At 45.7% G+C, this 22,244-nt stretch overlaps 1 long non-coding RNA gene across 2 annotated transcripts in view; it reads right to left on the bottom strand.

Moving 5' to 3' along the window:
* The window catches only part of LOC106739448 (uncharacterized), a 75,747-nt gene that overhangs the window by 29,077 nt on the left and 24,426 nt on the right, over positions 1 to 22,244 (bottom strand). Inside the window, exons 5-6 of one of the 2 annotated variants that reach the window (XR_002086871.2) lie at positions 19,709 to 20,021; positions 5,109 to 5,208 (exon numbers count right to left, since the gene is read on the bottom strand). This is a non-coding gene — a long non-coding RNA (uncharacterized LOC106739448). The remainder of the gene's footprint in view (positions 1 to 5,108; positions 5,209 to 19,708; positions 20,022 to 22,244) is intronic. The other variant, XR_001372695.3, reaches the window with a different exon arrangement.

Genomic DNA, 22,244 nt, shown 5'->3' with positions numbered 1-22,244 from the left:
TGGTGGTGTTTTAGGGTATGTTCTTTGAAAAGAGCCCTGTGGTCCTTTATTCTTCAGAAAGTAAAGAAGTGTGGCTCTTACGTTTTTGAAATTTCTCCTACTTGTTTATGTATGAGGACATGCTTCATAAAGCACTTAATTTGATATACTTCAATGAAGTAATTTTTAATACTAACACAAAAGCTATAGGAAATAAGCCTCTTCCCAAGATCATTTTTAAGCTGTACCCATAATAACTTGCCTTTCTTTAAAAAAATATTTAATACAATAGCATCATTATACTGAAGTATTGGTATTTGTTTGGCATTAGAAGTGTGTAATGAACTAGACCCTTCACCAGCTAAGGGCCATTAAAAGTGTGGCACTGAAAAATACACTTGTATGTACTTAATGTGTATTGGTTCATTGTCCCTAGGACATGACCTTCGAATTCAGGAGATGTATAGAAAACTTATTGCCCTCTATGTGTGTACTGATGAGAGGCTGTCACTTATAGAAAGAAGATTAGAAGGAGAGAAGGGTATCTAATACAGCTAAGCAGCAGAACTAGAAAAGTTGAAAAGCAGCATCAAAAATGGTTTTATTCATTTGTATAAACTCTTACACAAGATGATGTTGGTGGTCGCATTGGTTTTCCAGTCTCACAATGCAGTATTAAAATAGGAATGGGATACATGGATTCCAACTGAACAAGCATTTTGGTTGTATGGGCTATTTTTAGAGTGGGTGCCTCTTAAATGTAAAATTTAGGAGCTGTTTTCTGAGAGGAGTGTGGTCTTACAGCTTGTCACACTGAAGTTGGTGTATTATTTCAGTAGAATATGCAGTAGTCCAACAACCCTAATACTCTGAACTGGAAAAATCCTGTTGATACCCAGACAATAAGGAAAGAGGAAACAGACACACAGGCCACGTCTGGACGAGGTATGGATATTTGGTTCCCCAGGGACAAGTAGCAGCAACACACAGCTACTTGTCCCCAGGGAATGCCTGTGCCATGCATGCTTTGGCACGTGGCAAGCTACCCCAGAGGTGGTTGGAGAGTTACCCTGGGGGCAGCCCTGCAGCAAGTTACTTCAGGGGCAGCCTTACTTGGGGTCCTGGGGGCCTCCTGGGGCTGCAGCCACAGCAATCCTGTCAGGCAGAGCCTGTCTGGCAGCCGCAGCACAGCTCCAGATGGCCCAGCTCCACTTTTCAGCAGCGCACGCTGCTGTTTTTTTTTCTCATGGGGGTTTTTTGACCCCTGAATATCTATGATGATATGATATCATAGATATCCAGGGGTCAAAAAACCCCACAGAAAAAAAAAAAGGAGCAGCACAAGCAATACACCCTTGCAGCGTGGAGAACGCTTCAGTGTGCAGCATGTGGCACTGCAAACGTGTTTGCAGCACCACATACTGCATGGCCGCACTCATCTGGACATGCCCGAAGGGAGTAAAAAATATTTGTTTGGTCACCATGTTAGCACTAATAAAAGAAAAGCTGGCACTGGCCCTGGTAATTGGCATTAGCTTCCAGACCCAGTTCTAATAAAGACTGTCTAACTTTCAGTGCCTAGGAAATCACTTTTGCAATATCCTACTATTCTTTTTGATTCAGCATTGGTTTCAGAATGACTGCCTATCAGGTATGTAGGGGGGACAAGAAGAGGCCCTGATAAAAGACAGCGAAAGAAAGACAGTTCCTTGTCACCCCAGCACCACCTGGGGTGACAAACTGGTAATAAGCTGATGGAGAATTTTAGGTTAGAGATCAGAAGGCAATATTTTACAGTTAGGGTGGCCAGAATCTGGAACCAACTTCCCAGGGAAGTGGTCCTCGCCCCTACCTTGGGCAAATTCAAGAGGAGGTTGGAAGATCACCTGTCTGGAGTCTTGTGAACCCAGCATTCATTCCTGCCTGTGGCAGGGGGTCAGGCTAGATGATCTGTTCAGGTCCCTCCTGACCCTAGCTACTATGAAATCGAAAACTTCAGAAGGAATGCTGGGAAGGAGATGGGAGAGAAATGTGGTACTCTGGAATTTTGAAAAGCTTTGAATCGAGGCAAGAGAGACGGTGCTATAGATGATTCCTCATTCTTAATTAGCTTTGCTAAGGGAAAACTTGGAGAGGGTGTGAGATACGGTATTTAGTGAGTGTACAAGAGCATTGCAGGGAGGCAAATTTGTTTTTCAAACTCAAGCAGAAGGTAACAATGAGGAAATGTTGATATTTGTGCTACCTTGTCATTGGAAAACTAGTTCTGTAATGATGAGACTCTTATTAGATTTCTGTAATCTAGGAGTTTCGTCTTTGATTATAAACACACTGTTTGTAAGTCCTAGTTTTATAAGCCCAGATCATATGTTGCAAAAGTTAAAATCTATCTTTTAAAGCTCATTAAATTGGAAACATTGCTTATATTTTTTATAGTTCTTTCCCCACTCCTTCTCCTGGGCAACTGCTTATGAAACACTTGGGATGCCAGTGGAATAGCTCGGCAAAGAGTCGCAAGTCAGCAAAGTCTTCTCCTGGGATGCATAGTGTTTTACCTTCTAATTTATTTTCCTTTTTTATACATAACAGAAAAATTCCCCAGCTGGGAGTTCAACCCTATCTTTCAATCTCTGGGAGCAGAGGTTCACTGTGGTTTCCCAAAGACCTCCTCTTTCCAGTATCTCCCTCCCAGTTTTCAGCCCTTCCATTGAGTACCTATACCAGGAGAAAGGGTAGGTAGGCATAAACACATTTCATTGTTCACCATGGACTGCATAGCACCACTGTAAACGAGGACCACATTTCTAAATTCAGAGAAGATCATTCCTATACCATCTTCCAAGAGAAATACGTTATCATATGAAAAGGCTGCATTTTTGGCCAGGATTTTAAAAATCTAGATCCTGTCTGCTGTGCATGGATGTTGATGAATAAACTCTCTTACAAGGGACATGCTTTCATCTTAACCAGAATTTCTCTCGCCTTTTGCTGCGTACATCTCACCACTGACTGCTATCTAGTTCAGTTATGCAGCAGAGGTGTTAAAATATTTTAAGTGAAACATGGAAAACCTTATCATGAAAATCTCGCTTAAAAATTGTCATCTTAAGATCTTTCATCTTTCCAATTGGTAGCATTAGACACTTAAGGATACAAGATGCTTTATAATTAATGTATTACCCTATTAGCCACTACTGTTCTTCATGTTTGCCATTCATTCACCCCATTAGCCCAGGGTTTTCTGCATTTGGAAAATCTAGTTTCTCTCCAGGAAACCTCATGAAGATAGGAGAGGAAAGTCCTTTCTGTCTCCTGGTAGGAGTATGAGGTGGCAAGCAGTAACCTTCCCTAAAGGGTGTACCTCCTTACAACCTACTATGAACCCACTAGCTGCATTGCCAACATCAGACTCCCTCTTCCACAGCTTTTGCACCCAATACGACCTGTGAAAGTGCAGTAGCATAACTAGGGGTGGGTGAGCTGCCCATAGGCTCTGGGCACAAATTCATAGGGGTGACAAAATGGTAGACTCGGGGGAGCCCATACAATGACGGCACCAGCTGGAGTCTTTGAGACTGTGGTCAGGTAAGACTTTCTGATGCCTTGCTCTCTGACACTTCTGCCCAGGGTGCAAAAATTGCTAGTTGTGCTAGTGTGAAAGTTTTGGTGAAATTGAACTTGCTTTAAATCAATCCATGATGAGCACTGTAAGAGCAGCTTTACTGATTTTTCCCCCCCCCCCCCCAGCCTTCTATTTCCTGATGACCTTATTGACCATCAAGTAAAAATCTAAGGATTTTTTCATGCACAGAGAAGGTGTTCTCTTTCTCTCAGAAATCTGGAGTGGTCCTTTTCAAGGACAGTAAGCTAAGGGTTGGCAGTCTATAGCCTGTGGTCTATACAGATGTAGCCTGTGGAACCAGCTGTAATTTAAATTTACTGAAGATATCTAGTCATAAAAGAGAACTTTTTTGAGTTGTTTCTAACGTGTATCATTTGTACATGTGTAAAATTTTGCATTCGTTTTCTATGGTTCTGGTCAGCATTCAAATAACATACATATGGTATCAGTGTTCCAAACCTCCCTGAGCTCAAGTCATGACAATGCCCTCACGCTGGAATGTCCTCTGGTACCAAACACTCTCGAGCATACGTACTTTCACAAACAGAGTTAGTTGGAATTTTTTCTGGGAACTTTTTGTCAGAAAATGGCAATTAATTGAAATCAAAGTTGTTCATGAGCATGGCTTCTCTAGTTTTAACCTAAGAAAGCTCATATGCATGCATGCTCACGTGCATGTGTGCACGCATACATGTACATGCACACACACGGAGCCTCCAGGGACTTTTAAAGTCTCTAAGGCAGGTGATTGATCCTCCCTCCCTTCCCCTTCCTGCTCAAAGACATGTTTCCTTGCCTTCCCTCCTATTCTCACCCCCTTCCCCTCACCTGCTTCTGCTGCTTTCCCTGCTGTCCCAGAAGTAAGGGAAGCACTAGCCAGCCAGGTCGGGCACGGGCTGGGCTCAGCTGGGGACAGGGACAGTAGCAGTGGAGATGGACAAGGGGGTCCCCCTTCCCTGCACCTACTTGAGGGAGGAGAGGGCTGGGCAAGGTGGGGGACAACCCCTGTCCCACTGAACTGTTCCTGCTGTCCCCTTCCCAGTTGATCTCAGCCCCTACCCAGCCTGACTGGCTGGAGCTTCTGCACCCTTGAACAATAGAGAAAGCAGCAGGTGGGGGAGTTGGGAGAGAAGGGTGCATGCCTCTGAGCAAGAAGGGGAAGAGAGGGGAGATTTGTCACCTGCTTTAGGAACCTTAAAAAGTTCCCAGAGGCTTCTGTGGCAAGGCCTACCCTTGCTGATGGGGTTTGAGAGCAGAGGTTGTAGCCACCCCTGCAGTATGGATCCGCCCCTGCACATGCACACACACCCCTACTCCCCCCTATTAGGACACTCTCCTGAAAACTAGGCATTTCAAATCTTGCTGCACTGCTGAACTTCGAGCAAGGATTTAAATCCAGGTCTTCCACCTCTGCCATAGAGTGCCCACACCTCTGGACAGTTGGCTCTCTTGGAGCAGGTATTTCTTAATGTTACACCTGTTCCATTTTATGTTCATAAATACTCACCGAAGAAAGAACTTGAAGCCTCATCTCCCTTCCTGGAGGTGTGTGTCATTAAACATCAGGCTGTGCAGATGCAGCAACTGACATTCTCCTATTGGCGCTGCTGTGGCATACAAAAATTATATTCTTTAGACCAGACAGAATGTCACTTGCTAATCTAATACACGTGCTACTTCTCTGGAACAGGACAGTCAGAAGAATCCTTCCTCCAAGTTGGTTAGAGTAAATACAAGTTAAGCCCAACTTCCATCCTCCAAGGTGAACTCTTTAACCACAAAGCTACTGCCTGTCATTTTCTTGCTCAAGTTTTCTGCCTCCCAATTCATCGCAGTGCAGAATAGGAACATTTATCTTCAAAATGCCAAATATTTGTGATGCAGGAAATCGTCCTTTCCTGTCTGGCTGTAGTTCCAAGCACAGACTATGCCTGGCTAGCACATGGGTTACTGAGCATCCTGCATGGAGCTCTTGCTCTCTAATTAGCATATTTCAGTTGTGCCAGCCACAGCAGATCTAGAAACCTATCTTTTCCTATGGCTGATCTGTAGGTAGGTGGTGTCACTTATTCTGAATATATTTGTATATTCCTACATATAAGTCTGCATGAGGGGATACCATCAGAGGCTGGTTTCTGCCTTCAGATGTGTGCACAATGCTCCTGATGTGCAGGTCCCACTGAAGTCGCTCACCCCTGAGAACTTAGACCTGCAGCCACGTTGCTCTGGACTAATGGTCCAGGCTGCTTGCAGTAGCAGCATCACCATTAGAAACTGCTGCTCTTTGTATTTATACATTTTTCATTCCTATAACTTGAAAATAGCCAAATCACATGCTTGGTGGCTATTCTGGTGTGTCAAATTCCCCTCAGTTCTCCCAACTGACAGGAAAATCAATGTCAAGGAAAACCCTGAATGTCTGTTGAAAAATACAGCATTTGACTTGAAAAACATGAAGTTTTAAGCTAAAAAGCACTTGAATTCTACACCCCTTAAAATGTAGATCTATAATGGAAGTATTGAAACAATCTGAATGGTACTGGTCTGAATTCTAGTGGGGCAGTGGAGGAAGCAATTTAACTTCAATTTATTGAAAAATATTTTACTTACATTTAAGCTTTAAACACTCCAATCAAATTGAAATCCATGGCTGCTTAATCCAGATTTAAACTTCAGTGATTGTTCCCATATAAATATGCTAATAGAAATGGTATGGCAAACTTGAGACCATCACTATGGATGTATGTGCTAGCTACATCCTAAAGTCTCATCTCTGAGGGCCTTCTTTTTGCTATCACAATATCACTACATTTTATGGAGGACACGCAGAGAAAATCCTAAATCTGCCCAGATCTTAACCATCAGGGCATTGACATGCTAACAATTAAACTGTTTTAAGAGGAGGGAAGATTTACTGTGGTTCTGATGAATCCACTGTTTCTCTCTGCTCCTTTCCCATAGGTGGTGTGGCTTACACAGGAATGAAACAAGTTAAGTTAATGAAGTTTAGTTTACTTGGGTATTGGCTGTGGGATAGGTGTAGACGTGAAAATATTACACTAGATTAGAAGATGTGTGTTCACAAGTGGTAAATCTCACCTCTACCCTGAAAAAGGTGTGATGGTGGAGCTGCACCCTAAAATCTGCAATAGATATCAATTCTGCAGTATGCAGAACTAAATAAATTGCAATTACTGTCTGGAGGCACTTGTTGGATTTACCAAGTGATTAATTCTTAGGCTGTCTTAATTGGCCTGAGTACTACATGGTACTAGTTGAAAGCTGGGACAGCTATTGGGAGAGATAAAGAAACTTCAGTTATGGCTTATAACTGCCTTTAAATCCCAGTAAGAGCTGCTTCATAGAGTAAATTTAAAAAAAATATTTCTACCCCACTCCCCTACCACCATCATTTGACCAATGGTGATGTGGCACTGAAAGGGAACAAGAGTTATGTTAACCAGTCCCTGGTTAATGCCTCACATAGCCATGATGTCTTCTGCTTCTTCTAAGGTTATTGTTTTTTCCCTGGATAATTCCAATGAACTACAGAAGCTTGCATGAGTGTCTGTGTTGGTGGCCTAAATCCTGAGAGTTAGAGTTTGTGGTAGTGCATTAAATGATTCCTCACCCCGTTTCAGCGGTGGGCAAAATGCGGCCCACGGGCCGGATGCGGCCCACCAGGCCATTCTATCTGGCCCCCGCGGAGCCCATAAAAAATGTAGAAAATAAATATTAATCTGCCCCTGGCTGCCTTTCATGCAGCTGTTGATGGCTTGCCAAAATTCAGTAAGCGGCCCTCTGCCCAAAATAATTGCCTGCCCCTGCCTATTTGCTGTGTTGGAGACCAAGGGAAAGGTGACCTGGTATTTGGCATGCTTTATTCCTAGAATTGGGCACTTGCTATATATGACTTCTTCACATGCCTTATGGAAACGGTTGCTTTAATTGATGATTTTGTTCCATGCTACTTGACACTTTGTCATCCTGTTTACTTATATGAACCTTCTGACACAGAGCAGTAACACCGCACCAGCCTTTCATTCCAGTCCATGATTAATAATTCTCAGAGAGCATGTTTGTTCTTAACAGCCTGGCCTGTGTCCACATCTTCCATAAAACTATATGAAGGAAATAGAGAATTGGTTCGGTATGTCCTACTGAGCAACTCTCTGGTGACTTTCCATAAGGGAGCTTTAAGAAACATGTAGAAATTAATGTACACACTGCTTAAAAAAAAAAAAAAAAAAACCCTAAGAAAGTCTTGCAGCACTATTCCAAATTCCCAGATAACTGACTGGAATAATTTAGATGTGACATAGTAGGAACAGTTAAAGCTTCTGATGGAGGTTTTGATTTGCACTCTCTCACTCTTTTTAATACTACCATATACTTCAAGGCTATTTGGCTTATAGTCTGAAAAAACCTACCCTAGCCAAGCAGCTCTTTGAGTCAGCTGTTTAAGGCATGCCACTTTTCATAGCCAAGGCCACACAGAGATAGCATTATGTCTGCCTTTAACTTCCCTGGCCAAATAGGTACCCATTTATAGATGGATCTAGTAGGGATGGCCTTTAGCATGAGGCTGGAGAAAGACTCAGAGCTCTGAACACTTCAAGTACTACTGCTTTCTCCCACTCCCTCCACTCCGCAACACACGCATATCTGTAAGCCTGGGGGAATAAGTATTCTCTAATGCAGGGGTTCTAAACTGGGGTACTGCAATGTGGCCATGGCCAGCTACAACTGCCTTGCATGCCTTATGCACAGCTAGATTGGGAAGGGTTGGTCTGTTAGCCTGCACTCCTGCCTGCATTAGAGTTACCTCATGAACAAAAAGCAGGCAAGAGCTCCTGGTCCTTCCAAGGCCCTTCCCAGTCTGACCCCCATGCTTCAGAAACAGAATTACATAGAGCAGGCAAAACTGTCCTGCTTGCCCTGGTTTTTGTAGGTTGTGCTAGAAAGCCAGACTAGGGAGGGCTGGACAAGAGTGGGTGCTCCTTCCTATGTTAAGTTTATCTGACTGCACATGAGGCAGGTTCACTTAGTGGTGGCAGTGGCAGCACCTGAGCTGAGGAGAACTGTGGTAAGTTAAGGCAGGCTTTGGGTTTTTTGACAACGACCCATGTTTTTGTATGGAGGGCATGCTGGCAGACATATCTTTTCCTCTAGGTTGGCTGATCTCGTACAGCGGGCTTTAAACTAGCTTTGCCGGGGAAAGGGGCCACTTCGAGTGGAGAGGATGCTTCATCAGCATGCAGGGTGACAAGAGGAAGGGAAGCCCAGGTAAGCATCAGCGTCCTGGGAGTAGGGGGCCACAACTGTCCTGGGAGTGGGAGGGAGGTGCATGCACCCTCAGGAGGCCTCAAGTGCCTCTACACTAATGCTCATAGTATGGGGTGTAAGCAGGAGGAACTGTGCCTCTTGATTGCGAGTAAGAACCCAGACTTAGTAGGGCTCACAAACCTGGTGGGACCCTACCTACGACTGGGCGGTGGGCATTCGGGGATACACCCTATATAGAAGAGACAGGACAGAGAGGAAAGGTAGGGGGTTGTGCTCTATGTCAAAGAGCACCTCACATCATCAAGGATTAGCTTCAGGTTAGAGGAGGGTCAGGCAGAGACACTATGGGTCAAACTACAAGGTGTGTGTGGGGAAAGGGACCTTATGATGGGTGTCTACTACAGACCACCCAACCAGGGGGAAGAGCTGGACCAAGACTTCTCCAGTCAGCTTATGGAGGCGGTTAGGTCAAGGGATGTTATTGTCTTGGGTGACCTAAACTACCCAGACATTTGCTGGGAGGAGCAGACAGCCAGGTCTGACCGCTCGTGTAGGTTCCTGGCTGTATTATAGGACCTTCACCTTATCCAGGACGTGCACAGCCCCATTAGGAGTAACTCCTTGCTGGACCTGGTCCTGGCCATGGGGGATGACCTGGTGAGGGGACTGCAGGTCCTTGACCCACCTGGGCAATAGCAATCATCACATGCTGGATTTCACTATCCAACACAGGGTGTCAAGGGCCTTAAAGCCCTTGACTTCAGAAGGGCCAACTTCAATGAGCTTAGGAGACTAGTGGGGGAGGCACTGAGGGCCTAGAAGGTAGAGGAGATGGGAGTCCACGAGGGATGGTCATACCTTAAGGGGGCAATCCTCCAGGCCCAAAGGATAACAGTCCCTGAGAGAAGCAGGGTGGGTAAGAGTGCTCAGAAACCCCCTTGGCTCAACAAGGGCATTCGGGAGTGCCTGAGGACTAAAAGGGCGTACCACCAGTGGAAGGGAGGAGCTATCACCAAGGAGGAGTACTCCTCCTCAGCCCAGGAGTGTAGGAGGGCTATTAGGAAGGCCAAGGCAGAGATGGAACTCAGGCTAGCATCCAGGATTAAGGACAACAAAAAGTCCTTTTTCAAGTACATTGGGAGCAAGAAGGGCACCAGGCAATGTAGGGCCCCTGCAAGACGCAAACGGTAATCTTGTGGCTACACCAGAAAGCTGATATTTTTAACAGTTTCTTTGCCTCTGTTTTCTTGAACAGGAACCAGGACATCCCACCTACCAGAGGTAGGGATAATCTCGGGGATAGCTCTGTCAGGCCTTCAGTCAGTGCAGATGTAGTTAGGGATCTTCTGGAAGGGCTAGACATTTTTAAATCTGCAGGTCCAGATGCCCTCCACCCAAGGGTGTTCAGGGAGCTGGCAGGGGTCATCACGGAGCCCTTGGCCCAGCTATATGAGCATTCATAGTCATCTGGCCAGGTGCCGGGGGATTGGAAACTGGCTAATGTGGTCCCAATTTTCAAGGAAGGGAGGAAGGAGGACCCAAGTAACTATAGGCCTGTAAGCCTCACCTCGGTGCTCAAGAAGATCTTGGAGAGGATCATCAAGGAGCACATCTGTGGGGGGCCTGCAGGGGAGATCATGCTCAGGGGCAATCAGCATGGGTTCATCAAAGGCAGGTCCTGCCTGACCAACCCGATTGCCTTTTATGACCAAGTAACTAAATCCTTGGATGATGGTGTCGCCATGGAAGTAGTTTTTCAAGAAGGTCTTTTACACTGTCTCTCACCCCCTCCTCATCGATAAATTAAGCGACTGCGGCATTGATGCCTACACAGTTGGATGGGTAAAAAATTGGCTGATGGGGGGCCACCCAGAGAGTAGTGGTGGATGGGTTGTATTCAACCTGGCGAGATGTGAGCAGTGGGATACCCCAGGGCTTGGTCCTTGGGCCCGCACTGTTTAACATCTTCATCAGCAACTTGGATGAGGGGGTGGAAAGCACGCTGTCCAAGTTTGCTGATGACACTAAGATGTGGGGCGAGGTGGACACAGTTGAAGGGAGAGAGAGGCTGCAACTAGATTTAGACAGACTACAGAAGTGGGCAGATGAGAATAGGATGGGGTTCAATGTAGATAAATGCAGGGTGCTGCACCTTGGGAGAAGGAATCCACAGCATAGATACAGGCTGGGTAGTTCCCTTCTTGAAAGCACAGAGGCGGAACAGGATCTTGGAGTCATTATTGACTCCAAGATGAACATGAGCAGCCAATGCCAGACCGCAGCCAGCAAAGCCAGCCATACCTTGTCATGCATCCAAAGACGCAACTCAAGCCAGTCCAGAGAGGTGATACTCCCCCTCCATGCGACTTTGGTCAGGCCACAGTTGGAATATTGCATCCGGTACTGGGTGCCACACTTCAAAAGGGATGTGGCCAGCCTGGAGAGGGTTCAGAGGAGGGCCACCTGCTTGGTGAGAGGGCAGCAGGACAGGCCCTACGAGGAGAGACTAAAGGACCTGAACCTGTTCAGCCTCAGCAAGAGGAGGCTGAGGGGAGACCTAGTGGCTGCCTACAAGCTCATCAGGGGAGATCAACAGCGAATAGGTAGGGCCCTTTTCTCCCCAGCACCACCTGGGGTGATGAGGAACAATGGTAATAAGCTGGTGGAGAATAGGTTTAGGTTAGAGATCAGAAGGCAATATTTTAGGGTGGCCAAAATCTGGAACCAACTTCCCAGGGAAGTGGTCCTCACCCCTACCTTGGGCACATTCAAGAGGAGGTTGGACGATCACCTGTCTGGGGTCTTATGAACCCAGCATTCATTCCTGCCTGTGGTAGGGGGTCAGGCTAGATGATCTGTTCAGGTCCCTCCCGACCCTAGCTATTATGAAACTATGAAGTCAGCACAACAGTTTTTCTCAACTGGGGTGCCCGCAAATTTTTAAAAAGTTATGAAGGGTGCCCTGAATCTAAAAAGGCTGAGAACATTGCTCTAGTGGACAGAATACAGCACTCTGTGCTAGAGGTTATGAGGTTGGCTCCTGGGTCTGTTAGTGCAAGTGCAACAAGTGCAATAAGGACAGGTGCAAAGTCCTGCAGTTAGGATGGAACAATCCCATGCACCAGTACAGACTGGGGACCAACTAGCTAAGCAGCAATTCTGCAGAAAATTGGGGGTTACAAAGGACAATAAGCTGAATATAAGCCAACAGTGTGCCCTTGTTGGCAAGATGGTTAACAGCAAACTGGGCTGCATTAGTAGGAGCATTGCCAGCAGATCGAGGGAAGTGATTCTTCCCCTCTATTCAACACTGGTGAGGCCACATCTGGAGTTCTGTATCCAGTTTTAGTACCCCACTACAGAAAGGATGTGGACAAATTGGAGAGAGTCCAGCGGAGGGCAACGAAAATGGTTAGGGGACTGGGGCATATGACTTACAAAGAGAAGCTGAGAAAACTGGGCTTACTTAGTCCGGAGAAGAGAAGACTGAGGGGGGATTTAACAGCAGCCTTTAACTATCTGAAGAGGGTTCTAAAGAGGATGGATCTAGACTGATCTCAGTGGTTGTAGATGACAGAACAAGGAGCAATGGTCTCAAGTTGCAGCAAGGGGATTTTAGGTTAGATATTAGGAAGAATTTTTTCACTAGGAGGGTAGTAAAGCTCTGGAACAGGTAACCCAGAGATGGGTATAATCTCCATCTTTGGAAGTTTTATAAGACCTGACTAGACAAAGACTTGGGTGGGATGATACAGTTGGGGACTGTCCTGCTTTGAGCAGGGGGCTGAACAAGATGACCTCCTGCAGTTCCTTCCAAGCCCAGTTTTTCTATGATTCTATTACTAACCTGCTCTGGGGACATTGCTTCCCTACTGTTTGTCTCTGTTTCCTCATTGCAAAATGGGGCTAATACCCACCTATCTCCTGGTGGTGTGATGCTTAGTTAATTTGTAATCAGCTTTATCTGCACCTGGGAAGCATTATAGTTGTTCCAATATAATTCTCTTTTCCCAATTATGAGCCCAGCTCCTTATGGTGTAAAGGGACTTCCCTTTTGAATTTTGATGACTATTTTAGGAGGGAGTCCGTGAACAAAAGGTAGACTTCGCAAAATATAGGATTGGACTTTGCAAAATATAATTTAGGACTTTGCAAAAATACACTATGTTTTTGAGCCACTGACAATTCAGAAGCAAATAATCTTGTTTTTTTATGGATGGGCATTCTAGCTAAAGCATTACTTGTTGTCTGCCACAGATCTCCCTGTCCCAGCTGAGAACAGGCTGACTGCCTCATTAATCATCTGTCTGTCAAGTTGGGGGAAAATACTCAAATTATCACAGGGAAATTCAGTCTGAGAGACACATACTGGAGGTCCTGAGTTGCTGATATTAAAACAGATTTGAAATATCTAAAAATTATACTTGATAATTTCCTAACTTAAAAAAACCAAAAAGTGTTGCATCCAGCAAAGACTAAGCTTACACTGGAGATCATCTTGACGGACAAGAGCTGGACAGTGGACAGCTTTTGGTGCCCATTATCTTGATTGATGCCATTTATTATAATTTTTTTAAAGTTCACTGAAGCAATTGACATACTTGGCACTTAAAGGGACCAATTTCCCAAAGCTGAAAATGACTGAGACAAATCCCTGAGGAAAACAGTTTAATCAGACAAAAATGCAAACGATAATTGGTCGCTGTTTAAGAACGTTTTGTTAAAAGCCACAAAAGCCACTTTGTGAGAGAGAAGGCTACGCTGCTCTAAAAAAGAAGTAAAAGTGCTAATAAAAACATTAAATATGAACAACCAAATGGAGAAGTGGGACATTGAGAGCAAAGGTTATAAACTGAAATTTAGATTTCTGATGAAGGAAGTGAAAGGCAGATAGAGAAATCTATGATCAGCGTGTTAAGGGCAATAAGGAGTGTAAGTATCTCAAAAACAAAAGGAACCCTAACATTAGTTTTAGTGCATTGCTAGATAGAAATGGTGGAATTGTCCATAAAAATGCAGGAAAGGTAGGAGTGTCCAACATATTTTTCTGCTCTGCTTTTGGAGAAAAAGCCAAGTGATGTATTTAATGTTGAAAGCAGAGGATGAAATACCTTGCAGTCAAGTTATTCATTTTTTAATTCAACAGTAATTAAGAAGGCTGTTAAACAAGAAATGTCAACATTTGAAATCAGCAGGACTGGACAACTTGCATCCAAGAGTTTTATAAAGAGTTCTCTGGGCCATCAACCATTAAAGCTTATGAATCATAGAATCATAGAAGTAGGGTCGGAAGGGACCTTGTAGATCTTCAAGTCTGACCCCCTGCCTGGGCAGGAGAGAAACTGGGCTCAAGTGACCCCAGCCATGTAGGCATCGAGCCACTTCTTAAAGACCCCCAGGGTAGGAGCCAGCACCACTTCCCTTGGAAGTTGGTTCCAGATCCTAGCCGCCCTAATTGTGAAGTAGTTCCTACAGATGTCTAATCTGAACCTACTCTCCAACAACTTGTGGCCGTTATTTCTTGTTATCCTGGGGGCCGCTGGGGGAAATAAGGTCTCCCCCAAACCCTTCTGGTCCCCCCTAGTGAGTTTATAGATGGTCACAAGGTCCCCCCTCAGCCTTCTCTTGTGAAGGCTGAACAGGTTCAGGTCCCGCAGCCTCTCATTGTAGGGTCTGCCCTGCTGTCCCCGGATCATGCGGGTGGCCCTCCTCTGGACCCTCTCAATGTTGTCCACATCCCTCTTGAAGTGGGGCACCCAGGACTGGACACAGTACTCCAGCTGTGGCCTGACCAGTGTCGCGTAGAGGGGGAGGATCACCTCCTTGGCCCTACTTGAGATGCACCTGTGGATGCACGATAGGGTCCGGTTAGCCCTGCTGACCGTGACCTCGCATTGTCGGCCCATGTTCATCTTGGAGTCAATAATGACTCCAAGAGCCCTTTCTGCCTCCGTGCTCTCAAGAAGGGAGTTTCCCATCTTATAAGTGTGTTGCCAGTTACTACTGCCCAAGTGCAGCACCCTGCACTTGTCAGTATTGAAACGCATCCTGTTTTTGTCAGCCCACCCTTGCAACCTATCCAGATCTTTCTGCAGTCTTTCCCTCCCTACTAGCGTGCCCACCTCACCCCAGATTTTGGTATCATCAGTGAATTTGAACAGGTTGCTTTTCACCCCATTGTCCAAATCGCTGATAAAGAAATTGAACAGCGCGGGCCCAAGGACCGAGCCCTGGGGGACTCCGCTATCCACTTCCCCCCAGGTTGAATATGACCCATCCACCACCACCCTCTGAGTACGACCCTTCAGCCAATTAGCAATCCATCTGACCGTGTAGCCATCGATGCCACAGTCGCCTAGTTTTTTAATGAGGATGGGGTGAGAGACAGTGTCGAAGGCCTTGCTGAAGTCCAGAAAGACTGCATCCACGGCAACACCTGCATCCAATGCTTTTGTGACCTGATTGTAAAAGGCAATCAGGTTGGTCTGACATGACCTGCCCCTAATGAAACCGTGCTGGTTGCCCCTCAGCATCACCCCTGATGCCGGCCCATCACAGATGTGCTCCTTGATGATCTTCTCAAAGAGTTTCCCCAGGATTGAGGTAAGACTGACAGGCCTATAGTTGCCCGGGTCCTCCCTCCTCCCTTTCTTAAAGATGGGGACCACATTGGCTATCTTCTAATCATCTGGCACCTGGCCTGAGCACCACGAGCGCTCGTAAAGCCGTGCCAAGGGCCCTGCAATAACCCCTGCTAGCTCCTCCAACACCTTGGGGTGGAGAGCATCTGGACCTGCTGACTTGAACACATCCAGCCCCTCCAGAAGCACTCTAACCCGATCCTCCTCAACCTTACATCTTGGGGCGTTCCCCTCAAGTCCGTCTTGAATCACGGTGGGGGAGTCCCAGTCCCTGCCCAAGAAAACGGAGGTGAAGAATTTGTTGAAGATGTCTGCCTTCTCTTCTGGCACGACCACCAGATTGCCCAGCGTATCTTGCAGGGGCCCCACATTCCCCAGCGCCATCTTCATCCTCCCTATATATTTGAAAAAGGACTTTTTATTATCCTTGATCTTGGACGCTAGTCCTAGCTCTATGTCTGCCTTAGCTTTCCTAACAGCCCCCCTACAGGCCCAAGCAGTATGGATTTATTTTAAATATATTTTGAAATCCTGGAGTAGTTCCCAAGGACTAGAAGACAGTTCCCTAAAACACATCTATACCATATATAATAGGCGCAGAGAATGACATAACTAGTCACAGACTTAGTGGCCTGACCTCAATCCTAGACAAAATAATAAAATAGCTGATACGCAATTCAATTTAATAAGGAATTAAAAGGATATCATCATTGGCATATTAATTATTCACATAATTAGTGATCAATATAGCTTAACAGAAAATAGATCTTCTCAGACTAGATTTCTTATTTCTTGATTAATTACAAGTTTGGTTGACAGAGATAAAGATGTGAAAATACTGTTTATTAGGCCTGTGCGAAGTGGCTAGTATTCGCTTCAGATTCGGATGATTCGGGGGACAGTGATTGAAATCACCAAATCAAATCACTGTCCCGAATTGATTTGGCTGAATCTAATTCAGAGACTTGGCTGCTGCTGAATCTCCGAATCACCCAGGCCCATTCCCCCACCCACTCTTCCAGCCTGGCAATGGCTGCCCGGCCTGCACTTTGAAAAAGCTCCTGGCACTTGGGGAAAAAAGTGCCAGGGGCTGGGGGAGCAGGCAGGGGCTGGGGGCTGGGGGCTGGCAGGGGTCCCCCATGCTTCCCTTCCCCCTCCCCTGAGCCCCTACTTAGCAGCTCCAAATCCAGCTGTAGCTCCCTGCTGCAGCCACCGTGGACTACCTGAATCACTGAAGCTCTCCAAATCTTTTCTGAAGATTTGGAACGCTTTGAATCAATTCAGACCTTTTTATTGGTCTCCTGATTCGATTCAGAGAGTCAGCCACCAAATTAGGCCAAATCTCCTCCAAATCAAATCACGACCTGAAGCTTCACACAGCCCTACTGTTTATACTTAGGCTGGGTAACTATAGCATTTTGATTAAAAACCTATAGTGATACAGAATCAACGTGAGACTTTAAATAGAAAAACTACTGACTGATAGGTCTCAGATTGTAATTATAAATGGGGAATCATTAGTGAGTGCGTGTGTGTCTAGTGATCTTGCGGATCCAGCAGCCCTTACTAGAGTATTATTTTTTTTTAATGACTTCGGTGATATAAAATTGCTACTAATAAAGTTTGCCAAGGACAAAAAAGGGGAAATAGTAAACAGTGGTGCTCAACCTATGGCCTGCTGGACCAATCCAGCACAGGGTCTTTTGGCCCGCAGAGCTTGTTACTTGGATTACAGGTAAACTTGTGGGTTTGCTACTGATAAAAGACTCAAAGGATAGGTCTACAGCCTAACCCTAATCTTTTATTATACCCCAAACAGAAAAACAAACATTTAGCCTAAAGTCTATGTGGCTGCCCATAATAGTATGTCCTTCTCCACCCCAGCTGGGGAGATTCAAAGTGGGGGGCATGCAGATTAGCAGCAGGTCTTCTTGAATTTGCTGAGCTCTCTGAATTTCCCTCCAACCTGTGCCCTGTGTTTTATAGATGGCTCATTTTAAATATTCTAATAAATTTTATCTCATTGGTTTTATTTCATTTTGTTTCACTGAAACTCTTGGAATTAGACTAAACCAGTAGACTTGTAAGATGTCAGTTAGTTGGGATTTATGTCCTTGGAAAAGTAAAAGGGAAAGTTTCTTACCTCATTTCCTTTAACACTGCAGTGTTGTGCAACACTGTCCTCTTTCTTTTTCACCTTAGTTTACTGTTTTCTCTGACAAGACTACTTTGTTTTTACAACTTATCTGAGAATATAGATATAGCAAAACAGCATCTACGTAGATTTGTTTTCTCTAATCATTAAGCTAAACCTATGATATAGTATATTTGGATCATCTAATTTAAGGCCTTGTACCCTGTTTAATTGGATCTCATTACTGGTTTAGCTGGACATGTTGATTGCTTTCTTTATTTTGCTGACCAAGTTGGTTCTCATGTATGCAAAGGTTAATTCTGCGGTCACTCAGAAAGAGGTTTTGGGGTATTCTACTTAGCCACATTTCTTCAGCTTTGCCTAGGCCCCTTGAACATGGCCAAAGCTGGCAACAGGCTCCCCAGGAGTCTAGAAATTTGGCAGCAGGGGAGTGGTGGCTGTTAATGCTGCCAACACTCCTCTGCCACCAAATTTCTGGGTCATATGACATGGCCTTGCCCACTGTATCGAGCCCATGAACTGGCCTGGACACCAAATCTAGCTACGGACCAATCCTGCTTCCCAGATCCAGCCCATGGACTGGCTCCATGCCTCTGATCTGGCCTGTGGGAATGGCTAGGTCAGTTGTCATTGCTTTAGTACAACCACAGCTATTGCACTTGAAGCAAATATTAATTCAAAGAAGTCCTACTGGCCTTGGTTGCACAGGAGGTCAGACTGAAGTATCACAGTGGTTCCTTCAGACCTAAAGATCTATGAGTGATGAAAGTGTTTGTTTTGTTCCTACATTTAACTTGACATTTCCCATCTTGCCATGTTTAATTTGGGGGAATTCCAAAGTGTCCATCAGGAAGGATGCCACACCCATACAGTTCTGTCACATGCCTACATGTGTAAATGTTTTCTGTGTCTGGAATACTGTTGGAGCACTGACATCTATTTTTTGTCTGAATCCTCCCCATTGTTTCTAAATACATGACACCATAAGCAGTGAGTTTAACATATTTTTTTCTTGCATATGACATGCCTTTTTTCTAAAAACCAGCTGCTAGAAATTGGAGTGCAGTTGGATTGGATATCTAGAAAAACTTATTTGCTGTTAAAACAGTGAGACAAAGGAATAGACTGTCTAGGGAAGTTATGGACTTGCCATCACTGGAGCTGTTCAAGAAGAGGTTGGACAGACACTGGTCAGGGATGATCTAGGGTAGCTATGCCTATATTCTACCAAGGACATTTCCCATGTATCTGGGCTTTGCTTGTTGTCCCCCATCCCTCCCTTTCTGTTGCATTTGTCAAGGTGTTTTAAGCCTTCCTAGAGGCATTGGGTGTTGGCTACAACCAAGACTGGGGACTTGACTGGGGTGTGCTAATGCTCCTGCTGGAAGTAAAGCCAGAGATCCCTGGCTAGAGGGTCTTGCCATTCTACTCGGGGTCAGACCAATCGCCATATTTGAGGTTAGGAAGGAATTTTACCCCATGGCCAGGTTGGTGTGGACAGTGGGGGGTTTTGCCTTCATCTGTACTGGGGGGCGTGGCCTCTACTTGGGATCTTTTTTGAGTGTATATTGACAATGTTCTATAGAAGCAGGACATTGGGCTGCTGTGGTTCCCCTGCTGCCTTTGCCCCAGGAGGTCAGCTGCACAACCCCAGTGTGCCTCCTGCTGCCAGGCAGGCAGGGGATGTGCTGCGCGGCCAATGCACCCTATGTCCCCTGCCCACCTGGTGGGCAGCAATGACATTGTATGGCTAAGCTCCTGGGGCAAGGCAGCAGGGCGCAGAGCCCCAGTCCACAGTGGGCAGCCTGTCTCTGCCTCATGGGGGTCACATGCCCCCATGCCTCCCCCAGGGGTGTGCACTGGTATGGGGAGTTGTGTCCCTCCTCCATGCCTCTGGATGACCTGCCCCAGCCCCAGGGCCCCATTCACCCCAGCCCCTGCTCCTGCCCCACTCGCTCCCTCACGGCAAGGTCCTCGATCTCCCCCCTACTCCTTCCCTCTCCCCTGCCCTTTCCATCCACTTACCAGCTGGGAAAATCTGGAGATTGGAGGGTTCGATCAGGAGATTGCAAGTCAGAGTTATTTGGACTTTGAAATCCTGAGTCTTGCGATGGTTTCACGACAGTTGGCATTACTGTGGTATCCAATTATGTGTCAAGGCAGTGACTGTCTGACAGGTAAGTGAATGTCATATCTCAAATGATCTCAGAAGTTGTAGGTGTCTTTCAGCTGACATTCTGCAGTGGTTGGCAGTATCTGTTCTGTTCTGCTGTTCGTCCATAGTGATTCAAGAGCCTTTTGTGCCAGAATTCATTTTGTGGTGCAGTGCATTGCTTTGCTATGGCCAAGTGACACAAAATAAAGTTTCACTTAGGCTTTGCCCAGAACATGTTTGAACATTTTATAGAGCAGGCAAACAGGGAGCTAACAAGTGTTTTATACATTGAATTGACTAAGGGTTGGGGCAGGGATGGGTTATATACGGTCAATTATGCTTGGACTAGTCTGTCATGGTCATAGCTGACTAAATACTAAATTGATACCTATTAAAACAAAACAAAAAACCAGCCCCTCCCGGCCCCCCCCTCCCCCCCCAAGATATCCATACTTGTGCACTGCATTAAGTCACATGGGGGGGAATTTACTGCTATATTCACACACTGTCTTTCAGAATTGAGAAATACTGTCTCACATCACAGATCTGATACAAGGGACCCTTGCTTGCTTAATTTCATAAATTTCATAGACATTAGGGTTGGAAGGGACCACGCAAGATCGTCAGGTCCAGCCCTCTGCCCAAAAGGCAGGCAGTCAGCAGGGGTCAAATGATCCCAGCAAGATAGGCATCCAAGTGTTTCTTAAAGGAATCCAGAGTAGGTGCCTGCACCACTTCTGGGGGCGACTATTCCAGGCCCTGGGGACTCAGACAGTAAAAAAGTTTTTCACTATGTCCAGCCTAAAACAGTCTTCCAAGAGTTTGACTGTTGGACCTAGTCTTCCCATGGGATGCTCTGGTGAACAGATATTCTCCCAGTTCCCAGTGCACACCCCTTATATACTTATAGGCTGCCACCAAGTCACCCCTGAGCCTGCACTTTTCCAAGCTGAAGAGTCCCATGTCTCTCAGCCTCTTCTCATAAGGCCTGCTCTCTTGTCCTCTAATAATTCATGTGGCTCTCCTCTGGACTCTCTTGAGCTTCTCCACAGCCTTTCTGAATTGTGGAGCCCAGAACTGGACACAGTATTCCAGCTGTGGTCTTACCAAGGCTGAGTAAAGTGGGAGGATGATTTCCTGGGTCTTGTTTGAGATGCATCAGAAAATGCATGCCAGAGTTTTGTTTGCTTTGCCAGCTGTGGCCTTGCATTGGTGGCTCATGTTCATCTTGTGGTCAGTCATGACCCCCAAGTTTCTTTCAGACATGGTGCTAGCTAGTATAGCCCTGCCGAGCCTGTAAGTGTGGTGTGGGTTCTTTCTCCCAAGGTAAAGCACCTTGCATTTCTTGGCGTTAAATGCCGTCAGGTTTTGATCTGCCCACCTTGTAAGCCTGTCAAGGTTAGCCTGGATTACCAGCCTATCCTCTAGGGTGGCTGCACTTCCCTATAGTTTGGTGTCATCAGGAAACTTAGCCAGTCCACTTATAACACCCAAGTCCAGGTCATTTATAAACACATTGAAGACTACAGGTCTAGGAATGGAGCCCTGGGGGATGCCACTGGTTACAGTGCGCCAAGTTGATTTGGTTCCATCAACTATCACTCTCTGGCTCTATCCACAGAGCCAGTTCCCCAGCCATCAGAATGTCAAATTGTCTAGGCCACAATTCCCCAGATTTTTCCATGAGGACATCATGGGACACCAGGTCAAAGGCTTTTTTGAAGTCCAAGAATATGATATCCACCTCTTCTCCTTTGTCCAGATGATGCGTCGCCTGGTCATAGAAAGAAATCAGGTTGGTCAAACAAGATCTATCCACCACGAAGCCATGTTGGGTGTCTCTCAAAATATTTCCTTCTGTTAGGAGGTTTGTTGGTAATGTTTTCCTTGATGATTTTTTCCAGGATCTTTCCTGGAATTCATTGGTTTCTTTTACTTTTTCCAGGATTCATTTTTTCCAGGATCTTTCCTGGAATTCACTGCAATTCATTGATTGAATTGCAGTCAACCAATGTGATGTTGTAGTGACCTTCAAGGCATTTCAAACAATAGCTGCTTCTCCAGGAGTCTCAGGCTAAATGCCAGAAGGAAAATACAGAAGTTGATACCTAATAAGTGTTCATGGTAAGTAAGTTTACATGGACATCTTTGATCTCTTTGGTGCTGGGTATCTTCTTAAGAGCATGACCCACTCTGCTGCTGCTCCCTGGTTGTCAAATTTCTGGAACCATGGTGTGAGGAGTCCTTTGGGCCAGATGATGTGACCTTTTGTGCTAGATTGCACTAGAGCCCGATTAGGCATGGAGTCACTCTGCAGCCACATCTGGTCTTGTGGGGGGCAACCCTACATACAGTCAGATCTGGTATGCAGGGCCAAGCCAACATGCCAGATAACACCCATGGACC

The sequence above is a fragment of the Alligator mississippiensis genome, chromosome 2 (assembly GCF_030867095.1).
Source record: "Alligator mississippiensis isolate rAllMis1 chromosome 2, rAllMis1, whole genome shotgun sequence".
Taxonomy (NCBI): domain Eukaryota; kingdom Metazoa; phylum Chordata; order Crocodylia; family Alligatoridae; genus Alligator; species Alligator mississippiensis.
Note: the sequence above shows the minus strand (reverse complement) of the source record. Positions and strands in the feature narration are given on the sequence as shown.